Genomic DNA, 27,997 nt, shown 5'->3' on the forward strand with positions numbered 1-27,997 from the left:
GGTAAAATTCACATAATAAAATTTATCATCTTAACTATTTTCAAGTGTTCAGTTCAAGTGGTATGAAATACATTCATAGTGCTGTGCAACCATCACCACCATCCATCTCCAGAACTTTTCATTTTGTAACACTGAAACTCTGCACCCATTAAACAGTAACTCCGGCCAGGCATGGTGGCTCACACCTGTAATCCCAGCACTTTGGGAGTCTGAGGTAGGCGGGTCACAAGGTCGGAGTTCAACACCAGCCTGGCCAATATGGTAAAACTCCATCTCTACTAAAAATACAAAAATTACCCACGCGTGGTGGCAGGCACCTGTAGTCCCAGCTGCTCAGGAGACTGAGGCAGGAGAATCACTTGAACTCGGGAGGCAGAGGTTGCCATGAGCTGAGATCATACCACTATACGCCAGCCTGGCCGACAGAGCAAGACTACGTCTCAAAAGAAAAGAAAATAAAAGAAACAAACCCCGTAACTCCTCATTTCCCCTCCCCCCCAGTCCCTGGCAACTGCCATCCTACTTTCTGTCTCTATGATTTTTGACTGTCCTAACAGTGATTCTACTATGTGATAAGTAGAATCACACAGTATTTGTCTTTTGGTAGCTGGCTTATTTCACTTCGCGTAACGTCCTCAATGTTCATCCATGTTGTAGCATGTGTCAGGATTTCTTCCTTTTTAAGACTGAATAATATTCCATTGTAGGTATACACCACACTTTGCTTATCTGTTCATTTGTCAGTGTACACTTGTGTTGTTTCCACATTTTAGCTATTTTGAATAATGCTGCTATGAACACAGGCATGACAAAAACAAATATCTCTTCTTTGACACCCTGCTTCTGACTCTGAATATATACCCAGAAGTGGAATGCTGGATCGTATGGTAATTCTATAATTTTTTGAGGAACTGCCATATCATAGGAGTTATCTTTTTTGTTTTTTAAGATGGGGTCTCACACTGTTGTCCAGGTTAGAGTGCAGTGGCATGATTACAGTTCACTGCAACCTCTGCCTCCCAGGCTCAAGTGATCCTCCCACCTCAGCTGTGACCACAGGTGCACAATACCACACCTGGCTAATTTTTTGTTTTTGTTTTTGGTAGAGGCAGGGTTTTGCTATGTTGCCTAGGCTGGCCTCAAACTCCTGGGCTCAAACAATCCACCCGCCTTGGCCTCCCAAAGTACTGGGATTTCTGGTATGAGCCACTCCTTCCCCCTGGCCAATCTTAACTGACAAAATTAATATAAAGAATTATTAGAGATATCACAGGTATTGGAGAATTAAAAAGGGAAAATGAAACAAAGAAGTAGTGACCATAGGAAGTAGAGGAAATAAAAGGTCAAGATTGAGATTATTGGGACCAAATACTTGAAGGAGGAGCCCAGCTAATTTTCGTATTTATAGTAGAGACTGGGTTTCACCATGTTAGCCAGGCTGGTCTCGAACTCCCGACCTCAGGTGATCCGCCCGCCTTGGCCTCCCAAAGTGCTGAGATTACAGGCATGAGCCACCGTGCTCAGCCCGGAACAATTTCTTTATAACCAGCACAGTTAGGCAATCATTGTTCAGATTACATACAACGACATGAGGGAGAAGCAAGAGTCTAGGACATTTCACAGGTTTCTAGCTTTAGTAACTACATGAATAGTGGAGAGAGGGGTAGAATGTATGTGGAGTAGAGAAGAGCTAGTTGGTAGGGGTTGTAAATATACCAACCCCAACAGAGTTGATATACTTAGAGAGCCTGGACTCTAATATAGCACAACTCAAAATGTGGCCTCTTTACTGGCCAATCTGCAATTTTTTAAAACATTGTAGTAAAATACACATGAAGTAAAATTTTCCATTTTAACTTTTTTTGAGACAGGGTCTCCCTCTGTCACCCAGGCTGCAGTGCAATGGCATGATCATAGTTCACTGCAGCCTCCTGGGCTCAATCAATACTCCCACCTCAGCCTCCTGAGTAGCTGGGACCACAGGCAGGTGCCATCACTCTTGGCTAATTTTTAAAATTTTTTACAGAGATGAGATTTCCCTATCTTGCCCAGGCTGGTCTTAAACTCCTGGGCTCAAGCGATCATCCCTCCTCAGCCTCCAAAAGTGCTGGGATTACAGGCAGGAGCCACCATGCTCAGCCCTTTTTAACAGTTTTTAAGCATACAGTTCAGTGGCATTAAGTGCATTCACATTTGTTGTGCAACCATCACCACTGTCTCCAGATTTTTTTCATCATCCTAAACTGAAACTCTGTACCCTTTAAACACGAACTCCACCCTCCAGGCCCTGATAATCACTATTCTACTTTTAGTCTCTATGAATTTGTCTATTCTAGGTACTCCATATAAGTAGAATCATACAATATTTGTCCTTTTGTGCCTAGCTTATTTCACTTAGCATAATATCTTCAAAGTTTATCCATGTTGTAGCATGAGTCAGAGTTGCATTCCTTTTTGAGGCTGAGTAATATTTCATTGTACATTTATTCCACATTTTGTGCAATTTGTTATCAGTCCTCAACAAGATAAAAGCTTGTCACAGAATGTAAAGCAACTGTGTCACTGAACACCATGTTTAGTTCCCTCAGCATTTTTGTAGGAAGATTTTCTCTTTCTCAATGAAGGAAGCAGAATGCTGATTTACATTCTGGAGTGAGGTCATTATCTCACTTCATCCTAGTACTTCTAATAGCACTGGTATAGTAAGTATTTAGAGATATAGCTTTGGACTGGAGATTTGAGAGTCATTCTAGAAAAGAAAAAAAAATTCCAAACCTGGACTAGGATGCAATCTTTTTGCATGATGTAATTGAAAGCTTCCTTCTAGGAAGAAATTAGGATTTCTTGTAAAATGCCTACACAAATGTCTAATAAATTAATGGGACTAAAACTTCTAAGAAACCAGTCATCCACCCACTTACTTTTCAGTTAAGAGTCCAGTGAGTGACTTACCAAATACTCTTTTCGTTTCTGTATCTAATGGAACAATAACTTTATAAACAATCTTTTTTTTTTTTTTTTTTTTTTTTGAGACAGGATCTCGCTCTGTCACCCAGGCTAGAGTGCAGTGGTATAATCACAGTTCACTGTAGCCTTAACCTCCCAGGCTTAAGGGATCTCCCGCCTCAGCCTCCCGAGTAGCTGGGACCATACTTGCATGCCTCCATGCCTGGCTAATTAAAAAAAAAAAAAAAAAAATTGTAGAGATGAGGTTTCCCTATGTTTCCCATGCTGATCTCAAACTCCTGGGCTGAACCATCCTCCCCTCTTGGCCTCCTGAAGTGCTGAGATTACATGCGTGGGCCATCGTTCCTGGTCAACAATCTCTTTTCCTGTAAAATATCCCTATCAAAAGTGAATATTTGAATTGAACTTTTTAAAGGATGATAGTAAAAACAAAAAGAGGTAAAATGATGACTCTCATGCAGATATGAAATGAATATGGGGCAAATATTTTTATTTATTTACTAATTAATGAGTAGTTAAATAATGAAAAAGATGTTACAATCAATGCAAAGGGAAACCCAAAACCCAGAAAACTATATAAACCCATCAGAAATGCTGGAATCATTTTTGTTTGTTTGTTTTTGAGACAGTCTCGCTCTGTTGCCCAGGCTGGAGTGCAGTGGTGCCATCTTGGCTCACTGCAAGCTCTGCCTCTCCAGTTCACGCCATTCTCCTGCCTCAGCATCCCAAGTAGCTGGGACTATAGGTGCCCGCCATCACGCCCAGCTAATTTTTTGTATTTTTAGTAGAGATGGGGTTTCACCGTGTTAGCTAGGATGGTCTCAATCTCCTGACCTCATGATCCGCCCACCTCAACCTCCCAAAGTACTGGGATTACAGGCGTAAAGCCACCGGTCCCAGCCTTTTTTTTTGTTGTTTTTTGAGGCAGAGTCTTGCTCTGTCGCCCAGGCTGGAGTGCAGCCGTGCAACCTCGGCTCACTGCAACTTCCACCTCCCAAGTTCAAGCAATTATCCTGCCTCAGCCTCCCAGGTGTGTGGGATTACAGGCGTGAGCCATTAGGTCTTGCTAATTTTTGCATTTTTAGTAGAGATGGGGTTTCACCATGTTGGCCAGGTTGGTCTTGAACTCCTGACCTCAGGTGATCCACAGCCTCAGCTTCCCAAAGTGCTGGGATTACAGGTGTGTGCCACCACACCCAGCCTCTCTCTTTCTTTCCTTCTCTCTTTCCCCCAACCCCACCTCTGACAGGGTCTTGCTCTGTTGCCCTGGCTGCAGTGCAGTGGTGCCATCATACATCACTGTAACCTCAAACTCCTAGGCTCAAGCAATCCTCCCACCTCAGCCTCCCTAGTAGCTGGGACTACAGGTGCACATCACTATGCCCCATTAATTAAAGTTTTTTTTGTAGAGATGGGGTCTTGCTATGTTGCTCAGGCTGGGCTCAAGCAATCCCCCTGCTTTGGCCTCCCAAAGTGCAGGGATTATAGGCATGAGCCTCTACACCCCACCTGAAATCAATGTTCTGAATAGAACAGTGAGAAAGGGAAGTCAACAGAAACTTCTCAGAACAGAATTTATTTGTATATCTAAAGACAATAATTATTTATGTTACTCTTAGTTTTCTACAAGTTAGAGTCCATCTCTTCAGAATTGTTAAATACCTCAAAGACAATGAAAGGTATAAACCCCACAGAATCTGATAAGCTGGAAGGGGATACTTAAAACAATGCAGTTTTCCATTTCTCAATAATCTTTTGGTCCATTTCAAAGTCTTTCAGACTTTCCCCCATATGCTACTATAGGCCTGCTCTTATACTATAGGCCTTGCTATGAGATGGTAATGAAATTTCCCTATAGGTTCATAGCAAAATTATCCGAAAAACTTTAACACTTGGCTTCTAACATTGGCTGCTGATTTAGGGGAGTCAAGCAGAAGTCTTGAAAGTAGGTATTTTCACTGAATTGGCATGTTTGTTATGGCACCCCATCCTTAACTAGACAAAGAACCCTCTGCTTTACCCTCTCCAGGGAATCAGTCCTGAGTCTTGCACCAGGCAGTCATTTGGGAGCTGGGGAAGGAATCCAGTGTTCTAATGCTTCTGAAATAGACTTTAAACCAACTGTCCAATTTAAGCCCCCACTTTATCCCTGCTTCTGGGGGTACCTGGTGCTGCCAATTCTTGAACTTTTGGTGGTTTTCTGGGGCAAATCTGGCTTGCTTTTGGCCATCCCCTTTGATAGAGGGCAAGTCTGCTAATTCAGTTCCCACTATCCTGCTTTCCAGCTTCCAAAATGGTAATAATTTGATCTCCTCTACTGTTCTCTGACAGACGGATTATATAAACAGACAGTAGCCAGACCATATATGACAACAGAACTCTGACCCACAACCTCTGCAATCGGCCAGCCTGGGCAGGGCTTGGTCAATGAGTCAGTTGCCCTATATTTTGCCCCTATTTTCAACACAGGACCAACCAGAGAAAGCCAAACCATTACACAAGAAGCCCAGCTTCTAGTTAGCCCACCTGCAGTTTCCCCATGACAGTGACCTCCAGTCAGAGTATACTGAAGCCTTCCCCTTTTTTCACTACAGCATAAAGTGTTTCCACTCCCTGCCCGCCTTCAAGTCTCACCAAAGTATGGTGGCATGTTGGCGGACTCCCAATGACAGCAGCCTCGGCATAAATATCCTCTCTTCTTACCTGAGTGGTTTTCATCATTTTCCTTATCTTTTTGATTTTGAAGTTTTATGTTAAAGTGCTTTTTTAAACCATTGTTCTACAGGGATTTTAGAAGGAGGTGGGTTGTGTGTGGTTCAATCTATCGGCTTTAACTGGAGATCTCTTTCTGTGTTCTTTCCTCTGTGACTAGATGTCAGCTGTCCATCCCCTACCCTCCCCCGGCAACAGGCCCAGAAGTCACCTTTGCATTTTCCTCTTGCAAACCTGGTTGCAAAATCCAGTATGTATTTAAATTCCTCCAAAGAATCCGCTGGATCAAAAGGATTAGAGAATGACATAGACTTTGCTGAACCTTACCTGTGGAAGATAGAAGATGAAGTTATATAACATTCACAATTTAAGCTATTTAACATTCACAAACCCCACCCCGCCCAGCCTGTCCCCTTTTTAGAAACATTACCAAAAATCCCATACAAAAACTTTTGCTTATAACTAGCCAGAACTTAGTCACATGGCCACACCTACTCCTAATGAAGACAGAAAATTGTATTTTGTAAATGCAATTGTTTAATGCCCCCGACTAAGTGGAAAAGGAGAATGGATGATAGGTGGGCAACTAGCACTTCTGGCCACAGTTCCTCATGAATTTTCTGCATATGATGTCCCATGAATCCCTAGCCCAGTGCTTGACATTAAGTTGTCCTTGGAATGGATAAACAAATGAATAAAACATTTCACATAGTTCACACAATAACCTTTTTTTCCAAAAAAAAAAAAAAAAATTAATTGACTTTATTTCTAGAGCAGTTTTAGGTTTATGGAAAATTTGAGGCTGGGCGCAGTGGCTCACGCCTGTAATCTCAGCACTTTGGGAGGCCGAGGCAGGCGGATCATGAATCAGAAGATCAAGACCATCCTGGCTAACATGGTGAAACCCCGTCTCTACTAAAAATACAAAAAATTAGCCAGGCATAGTGGCGGGCGCCTGTAGTCCCAGCTACTTGGGAGGCTGAGACAGGAGAATGACGTGAACCCGCGAGGCAGAGCTTGCAGTGAGCCCAGATCTGCCACTGCACTCCAGCCTGAGCGACAGAGCGAGACTCTGTCTCAAAAAAAAGAAAAAAAAAATTGAACAGAATGTGCAGAGAGCTCCCACATATGTCCCCTCACCACAGGCAGTTTCATCTATTATTGACATATTGCATGGGTATGGTACATTTGCTACAAAATGATACATTATTAGCCAAATAGTTTACATTAGAGTTCACTCATCATGTTGCACAGTTCCATAGGTTTTGACAAATGCATAATGTCATGTATCCACCATTACTGTATCACACAGAATAGTTTCACTGGCCTAAAAATCCCCTTGCTCCAGCTATATTCTGCCTTTCCTCCTCCCCTGGAATCCCTGGCAACCATTGATCTTTTTACTACCTCTACAGCTTTGCCTTTTCCAGAATATCATATTGTAGGAACCATACAGTATGTAGCCATTTCAGACTGACCTCTTTCACTTAGCAATATACATTTAAGATTTCTCCATATTATTTTTTGTGGCTTGATAACTTATTTCTTTTTAGTTCTGAATAATATTCCATGGTAAGGATGTACCAGTTTGGTTATTCTTTTACCTACTGAAAGACATCTTTGTTGTTTCCAGCTTATAAATAAACCTGCTGTCAACATTCATGTGCAAGTTTATGTGTGGTCCTAAGTTTTCAACTCATTTCGGTAAATACCCAAAGGTGTGACTGCTGGATTGCATGCTGAGACTATCTTTACCTTTATAGGAAACTACCAAACTGTCTTCAGAAGTGGCTATACCATTTTGTATTCCCAACAGCAATGAATGAGAGTTCCTGTTGCTCCACATCCTTGGCAGAATTTGGTGTAGGTAGTGTTTTGCATTTTAGCCATTCTTTAACCTCCACCCCCGAGGCTCAAGCGATCCTCCCACATCTACCTCCCGAGTAGCTGGGATCACAGGTGTGTGCCACCATGCCCAGCTAATTTTTGTATTTTGGGTAGTGATGGAGTTTTACCATGTTGCCCAGGGTGGTCTCAAACTCCTGGGCTCAAGTGATCCACATGCCTAAGCCTCCCAAAGTGCTGGGATTACAGGCATAATTTCCAAGTACGTGGAGTTTTAAAAATAATCTTTTCTTTTTTTTCTTTTCTTTTCCTCCCCTCCCCTCCCCTCCCCTTCTCCGTCTCCCTCTTCTTCTCCCTCTCTCTCTCTCTCTTTTGAGAGTCTCGCTCTGTTACCCATGCTGGAATGCAGTGACATGATCTTGGCTTACTGCAACCTCCGCCTCCCAAGTTCAAGCAGTTCTCCTGCCTCAGCCTCCCAAGTAGCTGGGATTACAGGCACTGGCCACTGTGCCTGGCTAATTTTTGTATTTTTTGTAGAAACAGGGTTTCACCATGTTGGCCAGGCTGGTCTTGAACTCCTTACCTCAGGTGATCCACCCGCCTCGGCCTCCCGAAGTGCTGGGGTTACAGGCATGAGACACTGCACCCAGCCTCATTATTGATTTCTAACTTAATTGCAATGTAGCCAGAGAATGTGAGCTATCTGATAGCAATTTTTTACAATTTGTAAAAAGTGCTCAATAACCTAAAATGTTTTTAAATTTTTTATTTGATTTTAAAAATAGCAACCTGTTAGATAATCAATGGCCTAAATCAAAATTAATTTTCTTAAATCTTCTCTGAATATGTGAAAAGTATATTTGAGAACAATTTGTGTTCTCAAATCGTTGGGTACATAGTTCTTTTCTTTGTCTTCCTCAAGAACGGAGGGTTCTATACATAGTTCTACACATGGTCCTTAGAAAAGGTTAATTAATTATGTCAGAGACATTCCCATAATGACTGGTGATTCTTGGATGTCTTCTCATATTTAAAAGTGAGAAACTGTATTTTAAAAGCTGATTAGAAGTTCTGTATGCACAGAGGAGTCTTGTTGACTGGGCCTTAATGTAGAGTGATTGCTTGTGAACCCAGACAGTTCTTTATGAAATCCTCCAAATGTCAACACTCTGTTATTCTTTTTGTTTTTAATTTTTAATTTTTGTGGGCACACAGTAGATGTATACATTTATGGGGTACATGAGATATTTTGATACAAGCATACACTGTATCTGCCATTCTCATCTAATTTCTATCTTTTAAAATTGTATCTTTTTTTTTAGTTTGGTATTATGTCCTTTCCTGTTCTTTCTTCTTTGGGTTAACAAACTTTTCACTCCTTTACTATCATTTTAAAAAAACTCTTTTATCGAAGTATATATGAAACCAGAAAAGTGCTCACAAATATAACCTGAACACACATGTAAAGCTGCACTCAGATTAAGAAACAGAACATTATCAGCACTTTGTGAGCCTCCTCACATTCCCTTCCAGTTATTACTACCCTAAGATGAATCACTATATACAGTGACTTCTAACAGCAGGGATATTTGGGTAGTTTCCAGTTTGGGGCTGTTGAAAGTATGGGTATGAGCTTTTTTATGTACATGTCCTTTTGGTGAATATATGCAGACATTTCAGTTTCATATTTATAACTAGGAGTAAAATTGTTTTTTTGTTGTTTTTGATTTTGAGACAGGGTCTAGCTCTGTCACCTATGCTGGACTGCAGTGGTGCAATTACAACTCACTGCAGTCTCAAACTCCAGGGATCAAGAGGTCCTTCTGCCTATGCCTCTGGAGTAGCTGGGACTACAGGTGTGCACCATGATGCCCAGCACTTTGGGAGGCCGAGGTGGGAGGATCGCTTGAGGCCAGGAGTTCAAGACCAGCCTGGGCAACACAGTGAAAATCCCTAAAGTGCTGGGATTACACGTTGAGCCACTGTGCCCCACCTAGGGGTGAAATTGTTGGAACAAAGGCTTTTTCATGTATTCAACTTCAGTTGATACCGCCAAACAGTTTAACAAAGTGATTGCATCAATTTATGCTCCCTTCAGGAGCATATAAGAGCTGTGGTTGCTCCACAATCTTGCCAATACTTGATATTTTCTGTGGTTTTCATTTAGCTATATCTCATTGTGGTTTTAATTTGCATTTCCTCTTTATCCTTTGTTTTTTAAGGGTTTCAAGATGGACAGATAAAAATTCAGGGAGTTAATCACCTATAATAGCTGGAAATTTCCCCCATGGATACTCCTTCAGTGGAATTTAAAACATTTGCCTCTGTATTGAAGACAATGTAGTATAAAGGATGGGGCCACATGCTTTGCAATCAGACGTATGAGGTTTGATTCCTAACTCCAGTGCTTACTTGTGAATTACCTTGAAGAAGTTATTTAACCTTTTTCCATTTTATGTAAAATGGCACTAATAATAGTACTGCCTCATAGGGTTGTTATGGGGATTAAAAGAGAAAAAATAAGTAAAATGCTTTGCAAAGCTCCTAGCAACAGGTGAGCACAAGGTCAACAAATGGTAGCTATTATTACACCTTATATTGGTTATTTATGCACATCTCATTTCTCCTTCTGTTTTACACATTCCATGAGAAAGGAGAAACATGCATGTAGCAAACATTAACTGCCTCACATATAATTGCTAATGAAGACTAATTGGATGAACGATTTAATATATAAACAGAAGATATTGTGATTATCGCTATAAAAGATGGCATAGGTTGGGCATTCACGCCTGTAATCCCAGCACTTTGGGAGGCTGAGCTGTGAGGATCGATTGAGCCCAGGAGTTCGAGACCAGCCTAGGCAACGTAGGGGGACAGTCTCCACCAAAAAAAAAAAGGTGCATAAAATTATTATAGTGGCTATAGGATAATGTGCACTGCTAATGAAGACTACATTATTTAAATACACTGTCTTTCCTTCTATTTACTGTTATTGTTTAACAGAAAAACAGTACACAGGATACTAAAGAAAGAAAATTCGATGTCCCATATTACATTTGTGAGAGTTCAGCCAAAACCAAAACCAAAACCCAAAACACAAAGCCAAAACCAAAACACAAACATACCATCCCAGAAACAAATGCGTCACTTTTCTGAAGACGTTAAGCCCTTCCAATTTTAACAGATTCTTTGTTCAACAGAGGAGACAGACTGGGTAGGCATCACCTGCCCCAGGAGCTTCCGTACAAGATGGCGTTGCCCGTTCCCAGACCCCAGCTGGGATTACGTCCTCCAGGCCTGCCGCAGGAACGGAAGTGGTTACGGCCCTAGTGAATCCGGGTGGGTGCGCGCTGGCGGCCGCACAGGTTCCAGCACTTTACCGTGAGCCCGCTGCAGGTGTGCGGCCCAGTCCGAGACAGCAGGTAAGTGAGGCTCAGAGGCCGGCGAGGCCTTGCACCGGGATTGTGCGCGGGGCAGAGGGGCTTCCAGTGCAGACCAAGAGGGGTCGTGGGGCGGGGGATATTACCGTGTACGGGGGTGACATTGCGGGGACCCCGCTGTCCCGGAGCGAGTTGGCCCTGCCCCTCTCCCCGCCCCTCAGCGTGGCCCCCTCGCCCCCGTCGCCCACGGCGGGGCGGTTCAGCACCCAAGTGCGCAAGGAGGGCCTCAAGCCTGCCCACGTCCTCCCACGCTCTCCTCGGGCCTCTCCTTCCGACCCCTTACCCTCTCTCTGGGAGCCCCTACCAGACCTTCGAGGCTGCGTGTCCCAATCAGCTAAAAAGGAGGCCCCGCCCGCGGCACCTGGTAGCTCCTCGGGCGCTGCGAGTTCGACGCGGCCACTGCTGCTGTTTTCTCCCCTGGATGCGTGTGAGCCGCCACCCCCGCTACCATCCCTGTCCTCTCAGACCACACCCTGCTCTGGGTCTTGCCGGGAGCCACCTCTTTGGTTTTTCACATCCCTGGGATGGATCAAAACTAAGAACCTTAATCAATACTTATTATAAAATTGACACCTGCTCCTTAAAATACAAACAAACCCATCCCTCGATAAGCTTTTGATAGGCTTTTGATATGATTACAACATTCAAACTCCTTTATATACCCTCTCCTCAAAAACACAAAATTGAAATTATACTTTTTTTTTTAGTTCTGTTACAAGGATAGAAGGAATTGAAAGGTTTTGTTAGTCATAGGAATTAGAAAGTGCGGGTCGGGGCGCAGGGAGGAAGATGGATTAAATTTGGTAAAGTTGAGCTTGTTTTAAAAATGTATTTTAAAAATATTCTAGTTATAGTCTGTGCATAAAGTCTTGTAACAAAATTATGTAACAATTTTAAACAAGACAAATCTTTCTTAGCTTTATGTTCTCCTTGGTGGTGAGGGTGGGGAGTGTGGAAGACAGATCCTCTTTGATTTTTTTTTCCGTCTCCTCCGTTTCTTCTTTACCAGTCCCTTTCTCACAAAATAAGAACTGTTGTCAGTTTGTGTGTATTTTTCTTTGCATTTATTTGACAAGTGTGTGCACGTTATGATATATGTTTGTAAGATTTCGCCTTAAACTTTTACAAATATGTATGTTTTATGCATTACATAACTTGACGTTTTATGCTTAAAAACGGGTCTTGGAATTTTTTCTTTGTCAGTATGTAGAGATCTACCTATTCTTTCTACTTGCCCTGTAAATTCCATGGTTATGTAAGATTCCATAGATTGTTTCCAGTTTTTCCTTGTCAGACGCAGTGTGGCGGAGAACATCCTTCCCACACACCTCTGTGCCCATGTGAGCATTTCTCAAGGATGGGTACCCGCAGGTGGAATTGCTGGATGGGAGAGTATGGGGATTTAGGAATGCCAAACTGCTACCCACGGTGTATAATAATTTCCTCCGTGCTCTCTCTCTTTTTTGATACAGAGTCTTGCTCTATTGCCTATGTTGGAGTGCAGTGGCGTGATCTCGGCTCGCTGCAGCCTCTGCCTCCCAGGTTCAAGCGATTCTCCTGCCTCAGCCTCCCGAGTAGCTGAGATTACAGGCACCTGCTCCCACACCCGGTTAATTTTTGTATTTTTAGTAGAGATGGGGTTTCACCATGTTGACCAGGCTGGTCTCGAACTCCTGACCTCGAGTGATCCACCCGCCTCGGCCTCCCAAAGTGTTGGGATTACAGGTGTGAGACACCGTGCCCAGCCCCCCATGCTCTTTCGAACATTTAATGGTATCAATCTTACTTATTTTTGCCAATCTGATGGATGGAAAAGTGATTTCTCATTGCTGTTTTAATTTGCATTCCCCTGATTACTGTTGAGATTGAACATCTTCATGATTGTCGGCCATTTGTATTTCCTCTTTTGAGAAACATCTCTTTCTATTGGATTGTCTTTTCCTTACTGATTTATAGTAGTATTTTATATGTTCTGGATTTTGATCTTTTGTTATTTATATATGTTTATAATATTTACTCCCTGCTTATTGCTTTTTTAAGTTGTTGCTTGTCTTTTAACTATATGGCATCTTTGTTGAAACAAAGTTTAAAATTTTAGGTTTTAATTTATCAGTCTGTTCTGTGTGTGTTTGTATTTTGTGGCTATCATTCCCAATCTGAGTGGTTCTTAAATGGCAAAGATTTTTGCTCTCAGGGTTATTTGGCAATGTCTGTAGATGTTTTTTGTTTGTTCCACTAGGATGGTGCTGCTATTGGTTATCTAGTGAGTAAAAGTGAGGGGTGCTGCTAAACATCCTACAGTGCATGGGAAACATCCTATAGCACATGGGAAAGCTTCCCACAACAAAGAATTTCACCAGCCAAAAATGTCAATTGTGCTGAAGTTGAAAAATCCTCCTCTACTTTTAGAGAGAGGAGGGTTTTCTCCTAAAGCTCTGTTTTCTCCTAGAAGTTCTTCTTGTGGGAATAGTTTTTTTCCTTTAATTCCTCTGGAATTGTACGTGTATAATTGTTGTTTTCCAAGCACTGTCACCTTGAATAGTCAGTCCATTCTTGAGCCATTGATCTGAAATGCCACACTTACCATGTACTAATTTCTTTTTTTTCTTTTTAATTTTTATTTGTAGAGATAGAGATGAGGTCTTGCTATATTGCTCAGGCTGGTCTCAAACTCCTGGCCTCAGGAGATTCTCCCACCTCAGCCTCCCAAAGTTCTGGGATTACAGACAGGAGCCACCTCACCTGGCCACATGTACTCATTTATCATACAGGGTCTGTTTCTAGACTGTCTTCTGTTCTATGGTATACTTTTCTATTTGCTGGACCAATACCACAACGTCCTATATATAACATATATAACTGTATGTTATATGTTGACATCTAATAGGGTAAATACTCCATCATGATTATTATTTTATTGGAAGTCATATACTATATCAGCTCGTGTCCTCTCATTTAAAAAACAATATTTTTGGTTATTATTAGTTTATTTTCCAGATTAATTTTAGAGTCAGCTTGTCAATTTTTTTTTCTTTTAAGAGCTGGGGAGCTGGGCGCGGTGGCTCACGCCTGTAATCCCAGCACTTTGGGTGGCCGACGCAGGTGGATCACCAGGTCAGAAGTTTGAGACCAGCCTGACCAACATGGTGAAACCCCATCTCTACTAAAAATACAAAAATTAGCCGGGCATGGTGGCGTGCGCCTGTAATCCCAGCTACTCAGGAGGCTGAGGCAGGAAAATCACTTGAACCCAGGAGGCGGAGGTTGCAGTTAGCTGAAATTGCGCCACTGCCTTCCAGCCTGGGCAACAGAGTGAGACTCCATCTCAAAAAAAAAAAAAAGAGAGAGAGATGAGATCTCACTTCGTCACCCAGCTGGAGTGCAATGGCAGCCTTGACCTCCTGGGCTCAAGTGATCCTCCTGCCTCAGCCCCCCAAGTAGCTGGGACTACAGGTGTGCACCACCACACCTGGCTAATTTTTGTATTACTTATAGAGATGAGGTTTCACCATGTTGCCCAGGTTCGTCTTGAACTCCTGGGTTCAAGTGACACGCCCACCTTGGCCTTCCAAAATGCTGGGATTACAGGCGTGAATCACCACACCTGGCCCCAAATCATTTTTTAATGGATTTATTGAGATGTAATTCACACACCATATAATTCATTATTCAAAGTGTACAATTTGAGGATTTTAGTATATTCATAGAGTTGTGCAAATATCACCATAGTCTAATTTTACAACATTTTTATCACCCCCAAAATAAACCCATACCCATTAGCAGTCACTCCCTATCCCTGACTCCAGTAAGACCCCAGCCCTAAGCAACCACTAATATTTCTGTCTTTCTAGATCTGGGTGTTTTGTGTAAATGGAATCATACAATGTGTAGTCTTTTGTGACTGGCTGCTTTAACTTAGGATAATGTACTCAAGATTTTTCCATTCTATAGCATGTTTCAGTATTCATTCCTTTTTATTACTGAATGAAATTTCATCCTATGGTATATTTGTTTTGTAGGGCTGCGGTCAAAGTAACACAAACTGGTGGCTTAAAACAACAGAAGTTTATTCTCTTGCAGTTAAGGAAGCTAGAAGTCCAAAATTAAGGTGTCAGGAAGGGTCATGCTCTTCCTGAAGGCTCTAGGGGAGAATCCTACCTTGCCTCTTCCTAGTTTCTCGTGGTTGTTGGCAATCCTTGACATTTCTTGGTTTGCAGTTGCATAACTCCAGTCTCTGCCTCTGTCTTCAAATGGTCACCTTCCCTGTGTGTCTGTCTGCATATTGGATTTGCTCAATGTAAACCTGTTTCTTCTCCTCCTCCTGTAAGGACACCAGTCGTATTTGATTAAAGGCCCACCCTACTTCAGTATGACTTCATGTTAACTTGATTACTTCTTTGAAGACTCTATTTCCAAATAAGGTCACATTCACAGGTATTGGAAGTTAGACCTTCAACATATCTTTTTGGGGAATATAATTCAACTCATAACATACGGATATGCTACGTTTTATTTATCTGTTCATCAACTAATTGACATTTGGGGTGTTTCCACTTTTGGGCTGTTATGAATAGCTATGGACTTTAGTACGGGCATGTGTTTTCATTTCCCTTGGGTATATACCTGCCAGTGGAATTGCTAGGTCATATAACTGCCAGACTGTGTTCCAGAGCAGCTGTACCATTTGACATTCCCACCAACAATGCATGAGATTTCTAATTTCTCCACATTATTGCCAGCACTTGTCTTTTTTTTTTTTTTTTGAGAGACAGGGTCTTACTCTGTTGACCAGGCTGGAGTACAGTGGAGTGATCAAAGTTTCCTGCAGCCTCAAACTCCTGAGCTCAAGCAGTCCTCTTGCCTCAGCCTCCCAAGTGGCTAAATCTATAGGCACATTACCACTCCTGGCGAATTAATTTTTTTTGTTTGTTTTTATTTGTAAAGGCAGAGTCTCACTATGTTGCCCAGGCTGGTCTCAAACTCCTGGCCTCAAGTGATCCTCCCACCTTGGTCTCTCAAAGTGCTGGAATTACAGGTGTGCACCACCATACCTGGCCTTATTTGTTTTTTTTTTAATAGAATCATCCTACTGGGTGTAAAGTGGTATCTGATTGTGGTTTGGATTTGCATTTTCCTAACAGCTCATGATATTGAACATCTTTTCAAGTGCTTATTGGCCATTTGTATACCCTCTATCAGGAAATGTCTGTTCAGTTAGCTGGACATGTCTCTTCAGTTAGCACACCTGTAGTCAAGAGGCTGAGGCAGAAGGATCACTTGAACCCAGGAGTTTGAGGCTGTTGTGAGCTATGATTGTACCACTGCACTGCAGCCTGGGCAACAGAGCCAGATCTTGTCTCTAAAAAACATATTAAAAAATGAATTGAAGAACAGAAATACCCATTTAGATCCTTAGCCAGTTTTTAAATTGGTTTGTCTTTTTATTATTTGGTTGTAAGAGATTTTTATATATTCTAGATACACACTCTTCCAAGATAATATGATTTGTAAATATTTTTTTCCCATTCTGTGGGTTGTCTTTTCACTTTCTCAATGGTCAATTCATTCTTTTTTTATATATATATAATTTCAACTTTTATTTTAAATTCAGGGGGTACATGTGCAGGTTTGTTACATGGGTATATTGTGTTTTGCTGGGGTTTGGGGTATGGATGAGTCCTTCACTCGGGTACTGAGCATAGGTAGTTTTTCAGCCTGCAGCCCCCTTCCCTGTCTTCCCCTCCTCTCTAGTAGTCCCCAGTGTCTGTTGTTCCCGTCTTTATGTCCATGTGTACTGGGTGTTTAGCTGCACTTACGAGTGAGAACACGTAGTATTTGGTTTTCTGTTCCTGTATTAATTCACTCAGGGTTGTGGCCTCCACAATCCATGATCCATGATCCACAATCCATGATCCTGATCCATGTTGCTGCATCCATTTTTCTCATCTACACACAGTCAATTCATTCTTTAAAAAGTTTTTAAAAATGAAGTTTGTATTGAATTTACATATTATTTTGAGTATTTCTGTAAAACAATCTTGTCTGCTTATCAAAAATAGGATAATTATAGTACCTCCCACATAGGGTTATTGAAAGGATTAAATGAATACTTTAACATGAGTATATATGTACATGTAAAGTACCTGGCACATGACAGCTGCTATCATACATCTCCACTCTTCTGGTCTTCTAGATCTTCACTAAAGTTTTCTGTTTCTCTTTGTATTGATCTGACGCATTTCCTGTTGAATTTATTCCTAGACTTGTGTATGTGTATATGTGGTTTTTTTAATGTAGTTTTAAAGTAGTATACAGGTATATTGCTATTATGAATGAGATTTCTTTTTTCACATTTTTATAATAGGTTTGGAAAGCTATTGAGTTTATACTCATCAGACTTTCTGAATTATCTTATAATTTCTAAAAGTTGGTTGATGACTTTGTTGTTTTTCCAGGTGGTTGTGATGCAGCCATTCTGTTTAGGAACGGTGGCTCTTTTTTTTTTTTTTTTTTTTTTTTTTTTTTTTTTTTTTTTTTGAGACGGAGTCTCGCTCTGTCGCCCAGGCTGGAGTGCAGTGGCCGGATCTCAGCTCACTGCAAGCTCCACCTCCCGGGTTTACGCCATTCTCCTGCCTCAGCCTCCCGAGTAGCTGGGACTACAGGCGCCCGCAACCTCGCCCGGCTAAGTTTTCGTATTTTTTTAGTAGAGATGGGGTTTCACCGTGTCAGCCAGGATGGTCTCCGTGGCTCTTTTTATTCTGGTTTCCTCTGCCATAATTCGAGTATTCTTTGCCTCTCAGCTTTATGAATCTTCTAAAGGTCTTTCTGCCTACAGCCTTGCCCTCCTCCAAGCTAGCACCCACATTAGTACCATGGTGGTCTGATCCTGTCACTCTCCTTATTAGTCTGTTATTTGCTCTCCAGGGTCCTGTAGGGTAATGCATGGCCCCCTCATGACTTGTCCTGTATCTACTCATTCTAGCATCGTCTCTGTTTCCTTACTTGCACATTATATTCTAGCACAGTAGTGTCCATTAGAAGTAGAATGTGAGCCCCAATTTAAAATTTTCTAGTAGCCACATTAAAGATATAAAAAGAAACAAGGTGAACTATAGTAATGGCATCACTTAGTGAGAATCTGTTCTGCGAAATGTGTCATTTTATGAACATGATAGAGCACACTTACACAAACCTAGATGGATAGCCGACTACATACCTAGACTGTATGGAATAGCTTATCACTCCTAGGCCACAGACCTGTACGGCATGTTATTGTTCTGAGTCCTGTAGGCAGTTGTAACACAATGGTATTTGTGTGTCTAAACATATCTAAGCATAAAAGTATAGTACAAATGTGGTATAAAAGATAAACAGTGGGCCAGGCATGGTGGCTCACGCCTGTAATCCCAGTATTTTGGGAGGCCGAGGCGGGCAGATCACCTGAGGTCAGGAGTTCAAGACCAGCCTGGCCAACATGGTGAAACCCTATCTCTACTAAAAATAAAAAAAATAGCCTTGTGTGGTGGCATACACCTGTAGCTCTGGCTACTCGGGAGGCCGAGGCAGGAGAATCTCTTGCACCTGGGAGACAGAGTTTGCAGTGAGCTGAGATCACGCTACTGCATACCAGCCTTGGCAATAGAGCGAGACTCCCTCTCAAGAAAAGATAAACAGTGTTACACTTATGTAGTGTATCTGTCATGCATGGAGCTTGCAGGACTGGAAGTTGCTCTGGGTGAACCTGTGAGTGAGTGGTGGGTGAATGTGAAGGCCTAGGACATGACTGTACACTATTTTAGATCTTATAAACACTATGTATTTAGGCTACACTCAATTTATTTAAAAATTTTTTTACAGTAATAAATTAACCTTAGTTTGCTGTAACTTTTTTACTTTAAACTTTTAAATTATTTTAACTTTTTGACTTGTAGTAACACTCAGCTTAAGACACAAATATGTTGTATAGCTGTAGAAAAAATGTTTCTCTCTTTATTTTATAAGCTCTTTTCAACTTAAAAATTGTTTTTTTTTAAACTTTTTAAAATTTTTTGTTAAAAACTAAGACACACACACACACACATACATGTTAGCTTAGACATACACAGAGTCAGGGTCATCAATATCACTGTCTTCCACCTCCACATGTTGTCCCACTGGAAAGTCTTCAGGGGCAATAACAGGCATGGAGCTGTCATCTACGATAACAGTGCCTTCTGGAATAACTTCTGAAGGACCTGCCTGAGGTTGCTTTACAGTTAATTTTTTTTTATAAGTAGAAGGAGTAAACTGTAAAATAAAACATATGGTAAATACATAAACCAGTAACATAGTCATTTATTGTCATTATCAAGTATGTACTATACATAATTGCATGTGCTGTACATTTATACGACTGGCTGTGCTGTAGGTTCGTTAACTCCAGCATAATTACACACATTTGTGAGTAATGCATTGTACAGCAACGTTAGGATGGTTAGATGGCTATGATGTCACTAGGCAATAGGAATTTTTCTGCTCCATTGTAATCTTATAATTTTGTAGAACTGTTGTATGTGTGGTCTGTTGTTGACCGAAACATTGTTATGTAGCACATGACTATATTTAACCCAGTATATTCCAAACATTATTTCAACATACAATTTTTTTTTTTTTTTTTTTTTTTTTGAGACTGAGTCTCACTCTGTCGCCCAGGCTGCAGTGCAGTGGCGCGATCTTGGCTCACTACAAGCTCCACCTCCCAGGTTCACGCCGTTCTGCTGCCTCAGCCTCCCGAGTAGCTGGGACTACAGGGACCCGGCTAACCACACCCGGCTAATTTTTTGTATTTTGTTTAGTAGAGACGGGGTTTCACCGTGTTAGCCAGGATGGTCTCAATCTCCTGACCTTGTGATCCACCTGCCTCAACCTCCCAAAGTGCTCTTTTCAACATAAATATTAAAAAATCAATATGGAATTTATAGAGGTAGAAAGTATAATAGGGCTTATCAGGGGTTAGAAGAAGGAGAGAATGGGAATTCTTGTTGAATGACAGTTTCTGTTTGCAAGGATGAAGTTGTTCTGGAAATGGGCGATGGTGATGGTTGCACAGCAGTGTGAACATACTTACTGAATTGTACACTTAAAAATGGCTAAAATGGGCCAGCCGTGGTGGCTCAGGCCTGTAATCCCAGCACTTTGGGAGGCCAAGTCTAGAGGATCGCTTGAGCTCATGAGTTCGAGACCAACCTGGGCAACATGGCAAAACCCCATCTCTACAAAAATAATACAAAAAAAAAAAAAATTACCCAGGCATCGTGGGGAGTACCTGTAGTCACAGCTACTTGGGAGGCTGAGATAGGAGGATGGCTTGAGCTCAGGAGGTGGAGGTTGCAGTGAGCCAATATCGTGCCACTGCACTCTAGCCTCTGCAATAGAGCAAGACTTTGTCTCAAAAAAAAGAAAAAAGGCTAAAATGGTAAATGTTATGTTATATATATTTTACCACAGTAAAGAAGTCACCATAAAAATCAGTATGGGGCTGGGCGTGGTGGCTCACGCCTGTAATCCCAGCACTTTGGGAGGCCGAGGCGGGTGGATCACCTGAGGTCAGGAGTTCAACACCAGCCTGGCCAACATGGTGAAACCCGGCCTCTACTAAAAATACAAAAATTAGCCGGGTGTGGTGTCGGGCACCTGTAGTCCCAGCTACTTAGGAGGCTAAGGCAGGAGAATTGCTTGAACCCGGGAGGCAGAAGTTGCAGTGAGCTGAGATTGCGCTATTGTACTCCAGCCTGGGGTAAGTATTCAAACGTAAGTATTCAAAAATTTAGTGCATATTTTACACGTATAGTACATCTTACGTTTGGTTTTTTGTTTGTTTTTGTTTTTGTGATTGAGTCTTACTCTGTCCCCCAGGCTATAGTGCAGTGGTGCGATCTCAGCTCACTGTAACCTCTGCCTCCCCGATTCAAGTGATTCTCATGTCTCAGCCTCCTGAGTAATTGGTATTACAAGCACACGCCACCAGGCCTGGCTAATTTTTGAATTTTTATTAAAGTTGGAGTTTCACCATGTTGGCTAGGCTGGTCTCAAACTCCTGATCTCAGGTGATCCTCCCACCTTGGCCGCCCAAAGTACTGGGATTACAGGCGTGAGCCACCGCGCCCGCCTACATTTTACATTTGTTTAAATGTTTCACCTATCCTGTGGTGCTTCCTGCCCTTCCCATTTGTGCACAAGCTATTCCCTCCACCTGGAGTGCCCTCCTCCTGTCTGGCTTCTGCACCTGGAGAACTCTTGCTCCTGTTTGAATGCCAGTCTCAGACACTATCTCTCTCAGCAAGTGTTTTCTCTTTTTTTTTTTTTTTTTTTGAGACAGAGTCTTGCTCCGTCGCCCAGGCTGGAGCACAGTGGCACGATCTCGGCTCACTGCAACTTCCGCCTCCCAGGTTCAAGCGATTCTCCTGCCTCAGCCTCCTGAGTAACTGAGACTACAGGTGCATGCCACCACACCTGGCTAATTTTTGTAATTCTTGGTAGAGACGGGGTTTCACCATATTGGTCAGACTGGTCTTGAACTCCTGACCTCAGGTGATCCACCCGCCTCGGCCTCCCAAAGTGCTGGGATTACAGGCATGAGCCACCACACCTAGCCGTGTTTTCTCTTAATAATACCCCAACTCGGCCAGGTGTGGTGGTTCATGCCTGTAATCCTAGCACTTCGGGAGGTTGATGTGGGCAGATCACTTGAGCTCAGGAGTTTAAGATCAGCCTGAGCAACCTGGTGAAACCCTGTTTCTACCAAAAATACAAAATATTAGCTGGGGTGTTGGAGCTCAGGAATTTGAGACCAGCCTGGGCAACTCGGCAAAACCCCGTTTCTACTAAAAATGCAAAATGTTAGTTGGGGTGCTGTCATGCGCCTGTGGTTGGTCCTAGCTACTTCGGGGGTTGAGGTGGGAGGATCACTTGAACCCAGGAGGTCAAGGGTGCAGTGAGCTGAGATTGTGACATGGCACTCCAGCTTGGGTGACAAAGTGAGGCCCTGTCTCAAAAAAATAAAAATAATATCTCCACTCTTTCCTCAAGTCCAAGCCATTCGTATACCTGTATGTGCTTCACCTGACGGTGTTATCTCAGTCTTCGCAACTTGTTCATTATGTATATTTTTCCTTGGCTAAATCATGAATTTTTTGAAGGCAAATTGTGCCTTTCAACTATTTTTACCCAGGGTCTATCACAGTGTCTGACTTATATAATGTGTTATATAAAAGTTTGCTGAATGAATCCTCTGGCTGGAAAAGAAAAAAAACATGCAGTTCACAAAACCTCTCCAAATAAAAATGAATTAATAAAAGCATATGTTAGGAGATGTTATTTTCTCTGAAAACAGATACTCAGTTTTGTACATAAAATTATGTTTGAGAGGGAAGTATAATCAAGATGCAAATTGGCCTCAATATATGAAACATTTGGCTGAAACAGACAAGATGAAATTTAGAAGACGCATTTTTGATTTAAGTGCAAAATATAAATTACAAATATTTAAAATGGAGAACCTGATTTGGCGTCAGTAAATTTTAATTTACTGCAAACTTTATATGACCCAACAATGAGATTCTGTTACGAAAAAATATATCATTTCATACAGCATTAATAAAATATAGGGTCCAGCTGCTGGGATGTAATACTGTCACTATAGCCTGCATCAGTTAGACCGTGTCTCAAGTTTGTTTTTTTGAGACAGGGTCTCACTCCTGTTGCCTAGGCTGGACTTTAGTGGCGTGATCACGGCTCACTGTAGCCTTGACTTCCCAGGCTCAGGTGATTCTCCCACCTCAGCCTCCTCAGTAGCTGGGACTATAGGTGTGTGCCACCACCATGCGTGGCTAATTTTTTGTAAATTTTTTTTTTTTTTTTTTAGTAGAGATGGGATTTCGCCGTGTTGCCCTGGGTGGTCTTGAACTCCTGGCACTAGCTACTTCGGGGGTTGAGGTGGGAGGGGTTCAAGCAGTCCACCTACCTCAGCCTCCCAAAGTGCTGGAATTACAGGCCTGAGCCATCATGCCTGGCCTCAAGTATTGCGTATAGACCTAAATGCCACATTTGAAGAGATACATTGACAAAGTTGGAACTGCGCAGAAGGCCTTGGCCAGGAGAGTCTATAAGCCAGGTCACAGGAAGACTATAAGGGGAATCTCAAAGCTCTCTTCACCTCTTTAACAGGTTTTAAGGAGGGAGTAAACACTTGTCATTGCAGAGGCTATCAAAGAGGGCAATTTGTGAGTAGGCAGCTTTTACAGAACGCAAGGACTTTCAACAAAAACTGCCTCTGAAGGTGATGAACTCAGATACTGGAAGTATTCAATCAGAGACTAGGTCATGATCTGTTGGGATTATCATGGAAAGGATTCTTGAATTGGGTGGGAGCTGAACTTGACTCCAAAATTTTAACTCTGATTCTTTGATCCTTCAATAGAAGTTCTGTGGTTTTGAAGTAATAGCTAACATTTATAGAATCCTAATGTTCTAGCCAATATACTAGGTGAATTTTATTGATTTTACTTAAGCCTCACAGTAATCATACATAATAGGTATTCCTGTTTCACAGATGAGGAGACTGTCCTTCCTGTCTCACAGATGAGGAAACTGAGGCTTAGCGAAGTTTGGTAAATTGCCTAAGTTCCTACAGCTAGTGAGTAACAGAGGCTGGATTTAAACCTAGGCTATTTGACATTAGGGCTTGTGTTGTCTACCATATACTACTTTCCAAACACTTTAAACATAATCATTTAACTCATTAAAGTATGATTTATTCCAAGAATATGATTATGTGTTTTGTCAAGTGGGATATTTACATGCCTATCTCTAAAGAGCACCAGTTTAAAAAGAGTGTATTTTTCTAATTACAAATATGTACATATTCGTATAAAATTTGAAAAATAAAAATTGTTCATAATCCTACTATCATTAGGTAGCCATTGATACTTAGCTGGGCATATTGGCTCACACCTATAACCCGAGCACTTTGGGAGGGTGAGGCAGGAGGATCACTTGAGTAGGCAGCAGTTTGAGAGCAGCCTGGGCAACATAGTGAGACCCCCATCTCTACAAGAAATCAAAAAATGTGCTGAGCATGGTGACGTGCACCTGTACCCCCAGCTATTCAGGAGGCCGAAGTGGGAGCCCAGGAGGTTGAGGCTGCAGTGAGCCGTGATTGTGCTACTGCAGTCTAGCCTGGACAACAGAGTGAGACTCTGTCTCAAAAAAAGAAGTTTTATGTTCAATTAATTTATATAAAAAACTTAAGAATGACATTTTGTTTCACTCATGAGATTTGGTGAGGCATTGAAAAGCTTGGATCCCAGAGTAAACTGTTATCAAAGTTTGATTTTTTTCTGGCTCCCAGCCCAGTAGTGAACCATATTACTTCCTTATAACGTCGAGGCACGATAAGGGGAAAAACTTTTTTTTCATTTGAATAAACAGAATGTTGTAATCTGGTGATTGAATTAGAGACATTTATCATACAAATGTTAACATATAATACCTTGAGCTGAATTTCATTCATTCAGTAACTATTTACTGAGTATCATCAACTCTGTGCTGAGTCACCAGGGATATGGTGGTAACAAAGCCAGTTAAGGCTCCTGTTCTCGTGGACAGACAATGAATGAACCAGCAGTCATGCATTCATCAGTCAGGCCAACAGGCTGTTTCCAGATTTTGGCTGTTACAAACAAGTAACTGCTATGAACATTCTTATATGAGTCTTTTTATGAATAGATTTAATTTATCCAGCTTGGGACTCAGAGAATAGTACAAAATCTGGCCCTTTTCATACATTCCAAATCTTTATTCCATGAATGTTGGAGTTTCTCAGTCCATTTGCCATGTCTCTGCTTTGTTGTGTATTCTTTCTGTTTTAAAAAAAATTTTAGCAAAGATGGGATCTCATTATGTTGCCCAGGTTGGTCTTGAACTCCTGGGCTCAAGTGATCCTCCCACCTCCGCCTTCCAAAGTATTGAGATTACAGGTGTGAGCCACCATGCCTGGCCTCTGTATGTTTTCTACCTCTTTATCTGTCTACTACATTCTGGTGACTTCCTCAGATTTTTTTCTTCAATTCGTTAACTCTCTCTGTATGTGTGGTCTACATTTTAACTTGTCTATTGAGTATTGAGTTTTAAAAAATTTTTAATAACTATTTTTCATATCTAGAATTGTACATTTTTTGTCTTCGTTTTGGTTATTATTTTCATTAATATCTCTGAATATTCTTTAAAGTCCTTTTCAGATCTCAGGTATGGAAATATTTGACGACTCTGTGCACTACTTTTATCGGCTTTAGGGTTTGGTTTTGTTGTGATTCATTGTGAGCCCCTTCGAGGGACTGATCTTCCATGGTAGTCCTGTATGTTTCCTACGTGGAGTGAGTGGGGTGTGTGTGTGTGTTGTGATTGATTGTGCCTGGTTCCAATAGAATTTACCAGTTCTGCACCAGTTTAAATTCAGTTTATTGGCTTAGGTTTCCCTTTTATGAGGATAATGTGAACTTGAACCTTGTTTCTGCTTGAGCCATAGAGAAGTGTAGGCTTGAAGATTTGTCTTTTATTTTTTAATTAATTTTTTCTTTTTATTTGTTTTTTGAGACATAGTTTCACTCTGTTGCCCAGGTTGGAGCACAGTGGCTGGATCTTGGCTCACTACAATCTCCACCTCCCAGGTTCTAGTAATTCTCATGCCTCAGCCTCTGGAGTAGCTGGGATTACAGGCATGCACCACCACACCTGGCTAATTTTTGTATTTTTAGTAGAGAGATGGGGTTTCACCGTGTTGGCCAGGCTGATCTCAAACTCCTGGGCTCAAGCTGTGCACCCGCCTTGGCCTCCCAAAGTGCTGGGATTACAGGTATGAGCCACTGCACCCAGCTGAGGATTTGTCCTCTTTCGAGGGATTCTGTTCATGCCTTTAGCCTGGGGCAGGTGGCTTGCCCGGGCCAAGGTGGGCAAATACTTATGGTTTGTGGATAGTGTGGCACTCTCCTGGATTCCAGCTGTGTCCTGGGCCTGTGGCCTAGAGTTCTGCCTCTGGGTTGCTGATAAACTCCAGCGCTGGGTCTGATATGAGTTCTGGTCTCTGCCCAGCTTCATCTCCCACCTACCCACTTATTTTTTTTTTTGAGACAGCGTCTCACTCTGTCACCCAGGCTGGAGTGCAGTGGGTGCAGTGGCACACCATCAGAGCTCCCCGTAGCCTTGACCTCCTCAGCTCAAGCTATCCTCCCACCTCAGCCCTCTAAGTCGCTGATACTTCAGGCATGTGCCACCGCACCCAGCTAATTTTTTGTATTTTTGGTATAGACGGGGTTTCACCATGTTTCCCAGGCTGGTCTCAAACTCCTAGGCTCAAGCAGTCCACTTGCCTTGGCCTCCCAAAGTGCTGGGATTACAGGCATGAGCCACTGCACTCAACCTTCCACCCACTTTGGGTTTCCTCTTCCTTTTCTGGCACCTGATGATTTCTTTCTTTCTTTTGGGGGCTTAACTGTGTATTACTTTTTTTTTTTTTTTGAGACGGAGTCTCGCTCTGTCTCCCAGGCTGGAGTGCAGTGGCCGGATCTCAGCTCACTGCAAGCTCCGCCTCCCGGGTCCACGCCATTCTCCTGCCTCATCCTCCCGAGTAGCTGGGACTACAGGCGCCCGCCACCTCACCCGGCTAGTTTTTTTTTTTTTTGTATTTTTTAGTAGAGACGGGGTTTCACCGTGTTAGCCAGGATGGTCTCGATCTCCTGACCTCATGATCCACCCGTCTCGGCCTCCCAAAGTGCTGGGATTACAGCCTTGAGCCACCGCGCCCGGCCTGTGTATTACATTTTTATCTTTTCAGTGGCTTCTCCAGCATTTGCATTGGTTAGAGTGGAAAAGGGAAGGACTTTTATGTCTTCTCAGATTACTTTAATCAGAAGTTTCTCTGCACAAGTTATTTAATCTCATTAAGCCTTAGTTTCCTCTTCAATAAAAGCACTGGAGAAAATAACATATGAAATTCTTAGCACAGTTTCTGGAATAAAGTAAATGTTTTTAAAACAGCATAGCTATTACCACTTTTCATTATTACTGTAATAATTGCTGTGATTCACTTTTTCTTCTCTAATACTCACATATCTATATAGGCATGATTATAATCCAGAAGTTGTTGTAAATACGAAATTTTTTTTGGCCCAGTGCAGTGGCTCACACCTGTAATCACAGCACTTTGGGAGGCTGAGGCTGGTGAATCACTTGAGGTCAGGAGTTCAAGACCAGCCTGGCCAACATGGTGAAACCCTGTCTCTACTAAAAATATGCAAATTAGCTGGATGTGGTGGCACACCCCTGTAGTCACAGCTGCTTGGGGGGCTGAGGCAGGAAAATCGCTTGAACCTGGGAGGCAGAGACTACAGTGAGCCAAGATCACGCCACTGTACTCAGACTGCAGTGAGCCGAGATCACACCACTGTACTCGGGTCTGGGCAACAGAGCGAGACTCCATCCAATTAAAAAAAATTTTTTTTTTATTATTGATGAAATTTTTAAAAAGTAATAAAAACCATACACATTCAGTGGGTAACCTTCAGTCATAGAGAAGTGTAGGCAGGGTACAGCTGATTGCTCTGTCTTTGGGCAATTTAGCTTTTAGGCCAGAGGCCACGGATGGGTAGCCTGGTGCCTAGTGTGTTTTTGTTTGGCTGGCACAATATTTTTTAAAACTGTAAATTTATTGCCAGCATTTTAAAATGGTGACATTTCATATAAAATTCAGATTCCTGACTTCTCGTAAATAAGCAAAGTATTTGACCACTCTGGGCCTTCTTTCTGCACAGGGTCATCAGCTTGTGCCGAATGGTTGCTGCCCCATGTTTTCTCCCTGGCCCCTGAGACCAAAGGCCATTTACTTTTTTTGTTTTTTGAGACAGAGTCTTACTCTCATTGTCCAGGCTGGAGTGCAGTGGTGTAGTTTCGGCTCACTGAAACCTCCACCTCCCAAGTTCCAGCGATTCTCCTGCCTC

At 42.1% G+C, this 27,997-nt stretch overlaps 1 protein-coding gene and 1 long non-coding RNA gene across 8 annotated transcripts in view; one reads left to right on the forward strand and one right to left on the reverse strand.

Annotated features, from left to right (window-relative positions):
* Positions 1 to 4,532: 4,532 nt before the first annotated feature.
* Positions 4,533 to 11,396, reverse strand: LOC107130441 (uncharacterized). Its single transcript, XR_001492529.4, has 3 exons — positions 11,277 to 11,396; positions 10,653 to 10,824; positions 4,533 to 6,006 (listed from the first exon to the last, which is right to left on the reverse strand). It is a non-coding gene; the product is annotated as an uncharacterized lncRNA (long non-coding RNA).
* EXD2 (exonuclease 3'-5' domain containing 2) overlaps positions 10,856 to 27,997 on the forward strand; it is a 51,393-nt gene continuing 34,251 nt past the window's right edge. For 4 of the 7 annotated variants that reach the window (XM_073997617.1, XM_005561595.5, XM_005561596.5 and 1 more), the window contains exon 1: positions 10,856 to 10,949. The gene's annotated coding sequence lies outside the window, so the exon portion shown is untranslated. Of the gene's footprint in view, positions 11,395 to 25,759; positions 25,858 to 27,997 lie in introns of those variants that run through there. The other 3 variants (XM_065548955.2, XM_015453923.4, XM_065548954.2) reach the window with 3 other exon arrangements.

Source organism: Macaca fascicularis, chromosome 7 (genome assembly GCF_037993035.2).
Source record: "Macaca fascicularis isolate 582-1 chromosome 7, T2T-MFA8v1.1".
NCBI classification, from domain to species: domain Eukaryota; kingdom Metazoa; phylum Chordata; class Mammalia; order Primates; family Cercopithecidae; genus Macaca; species Macaca fascicularis.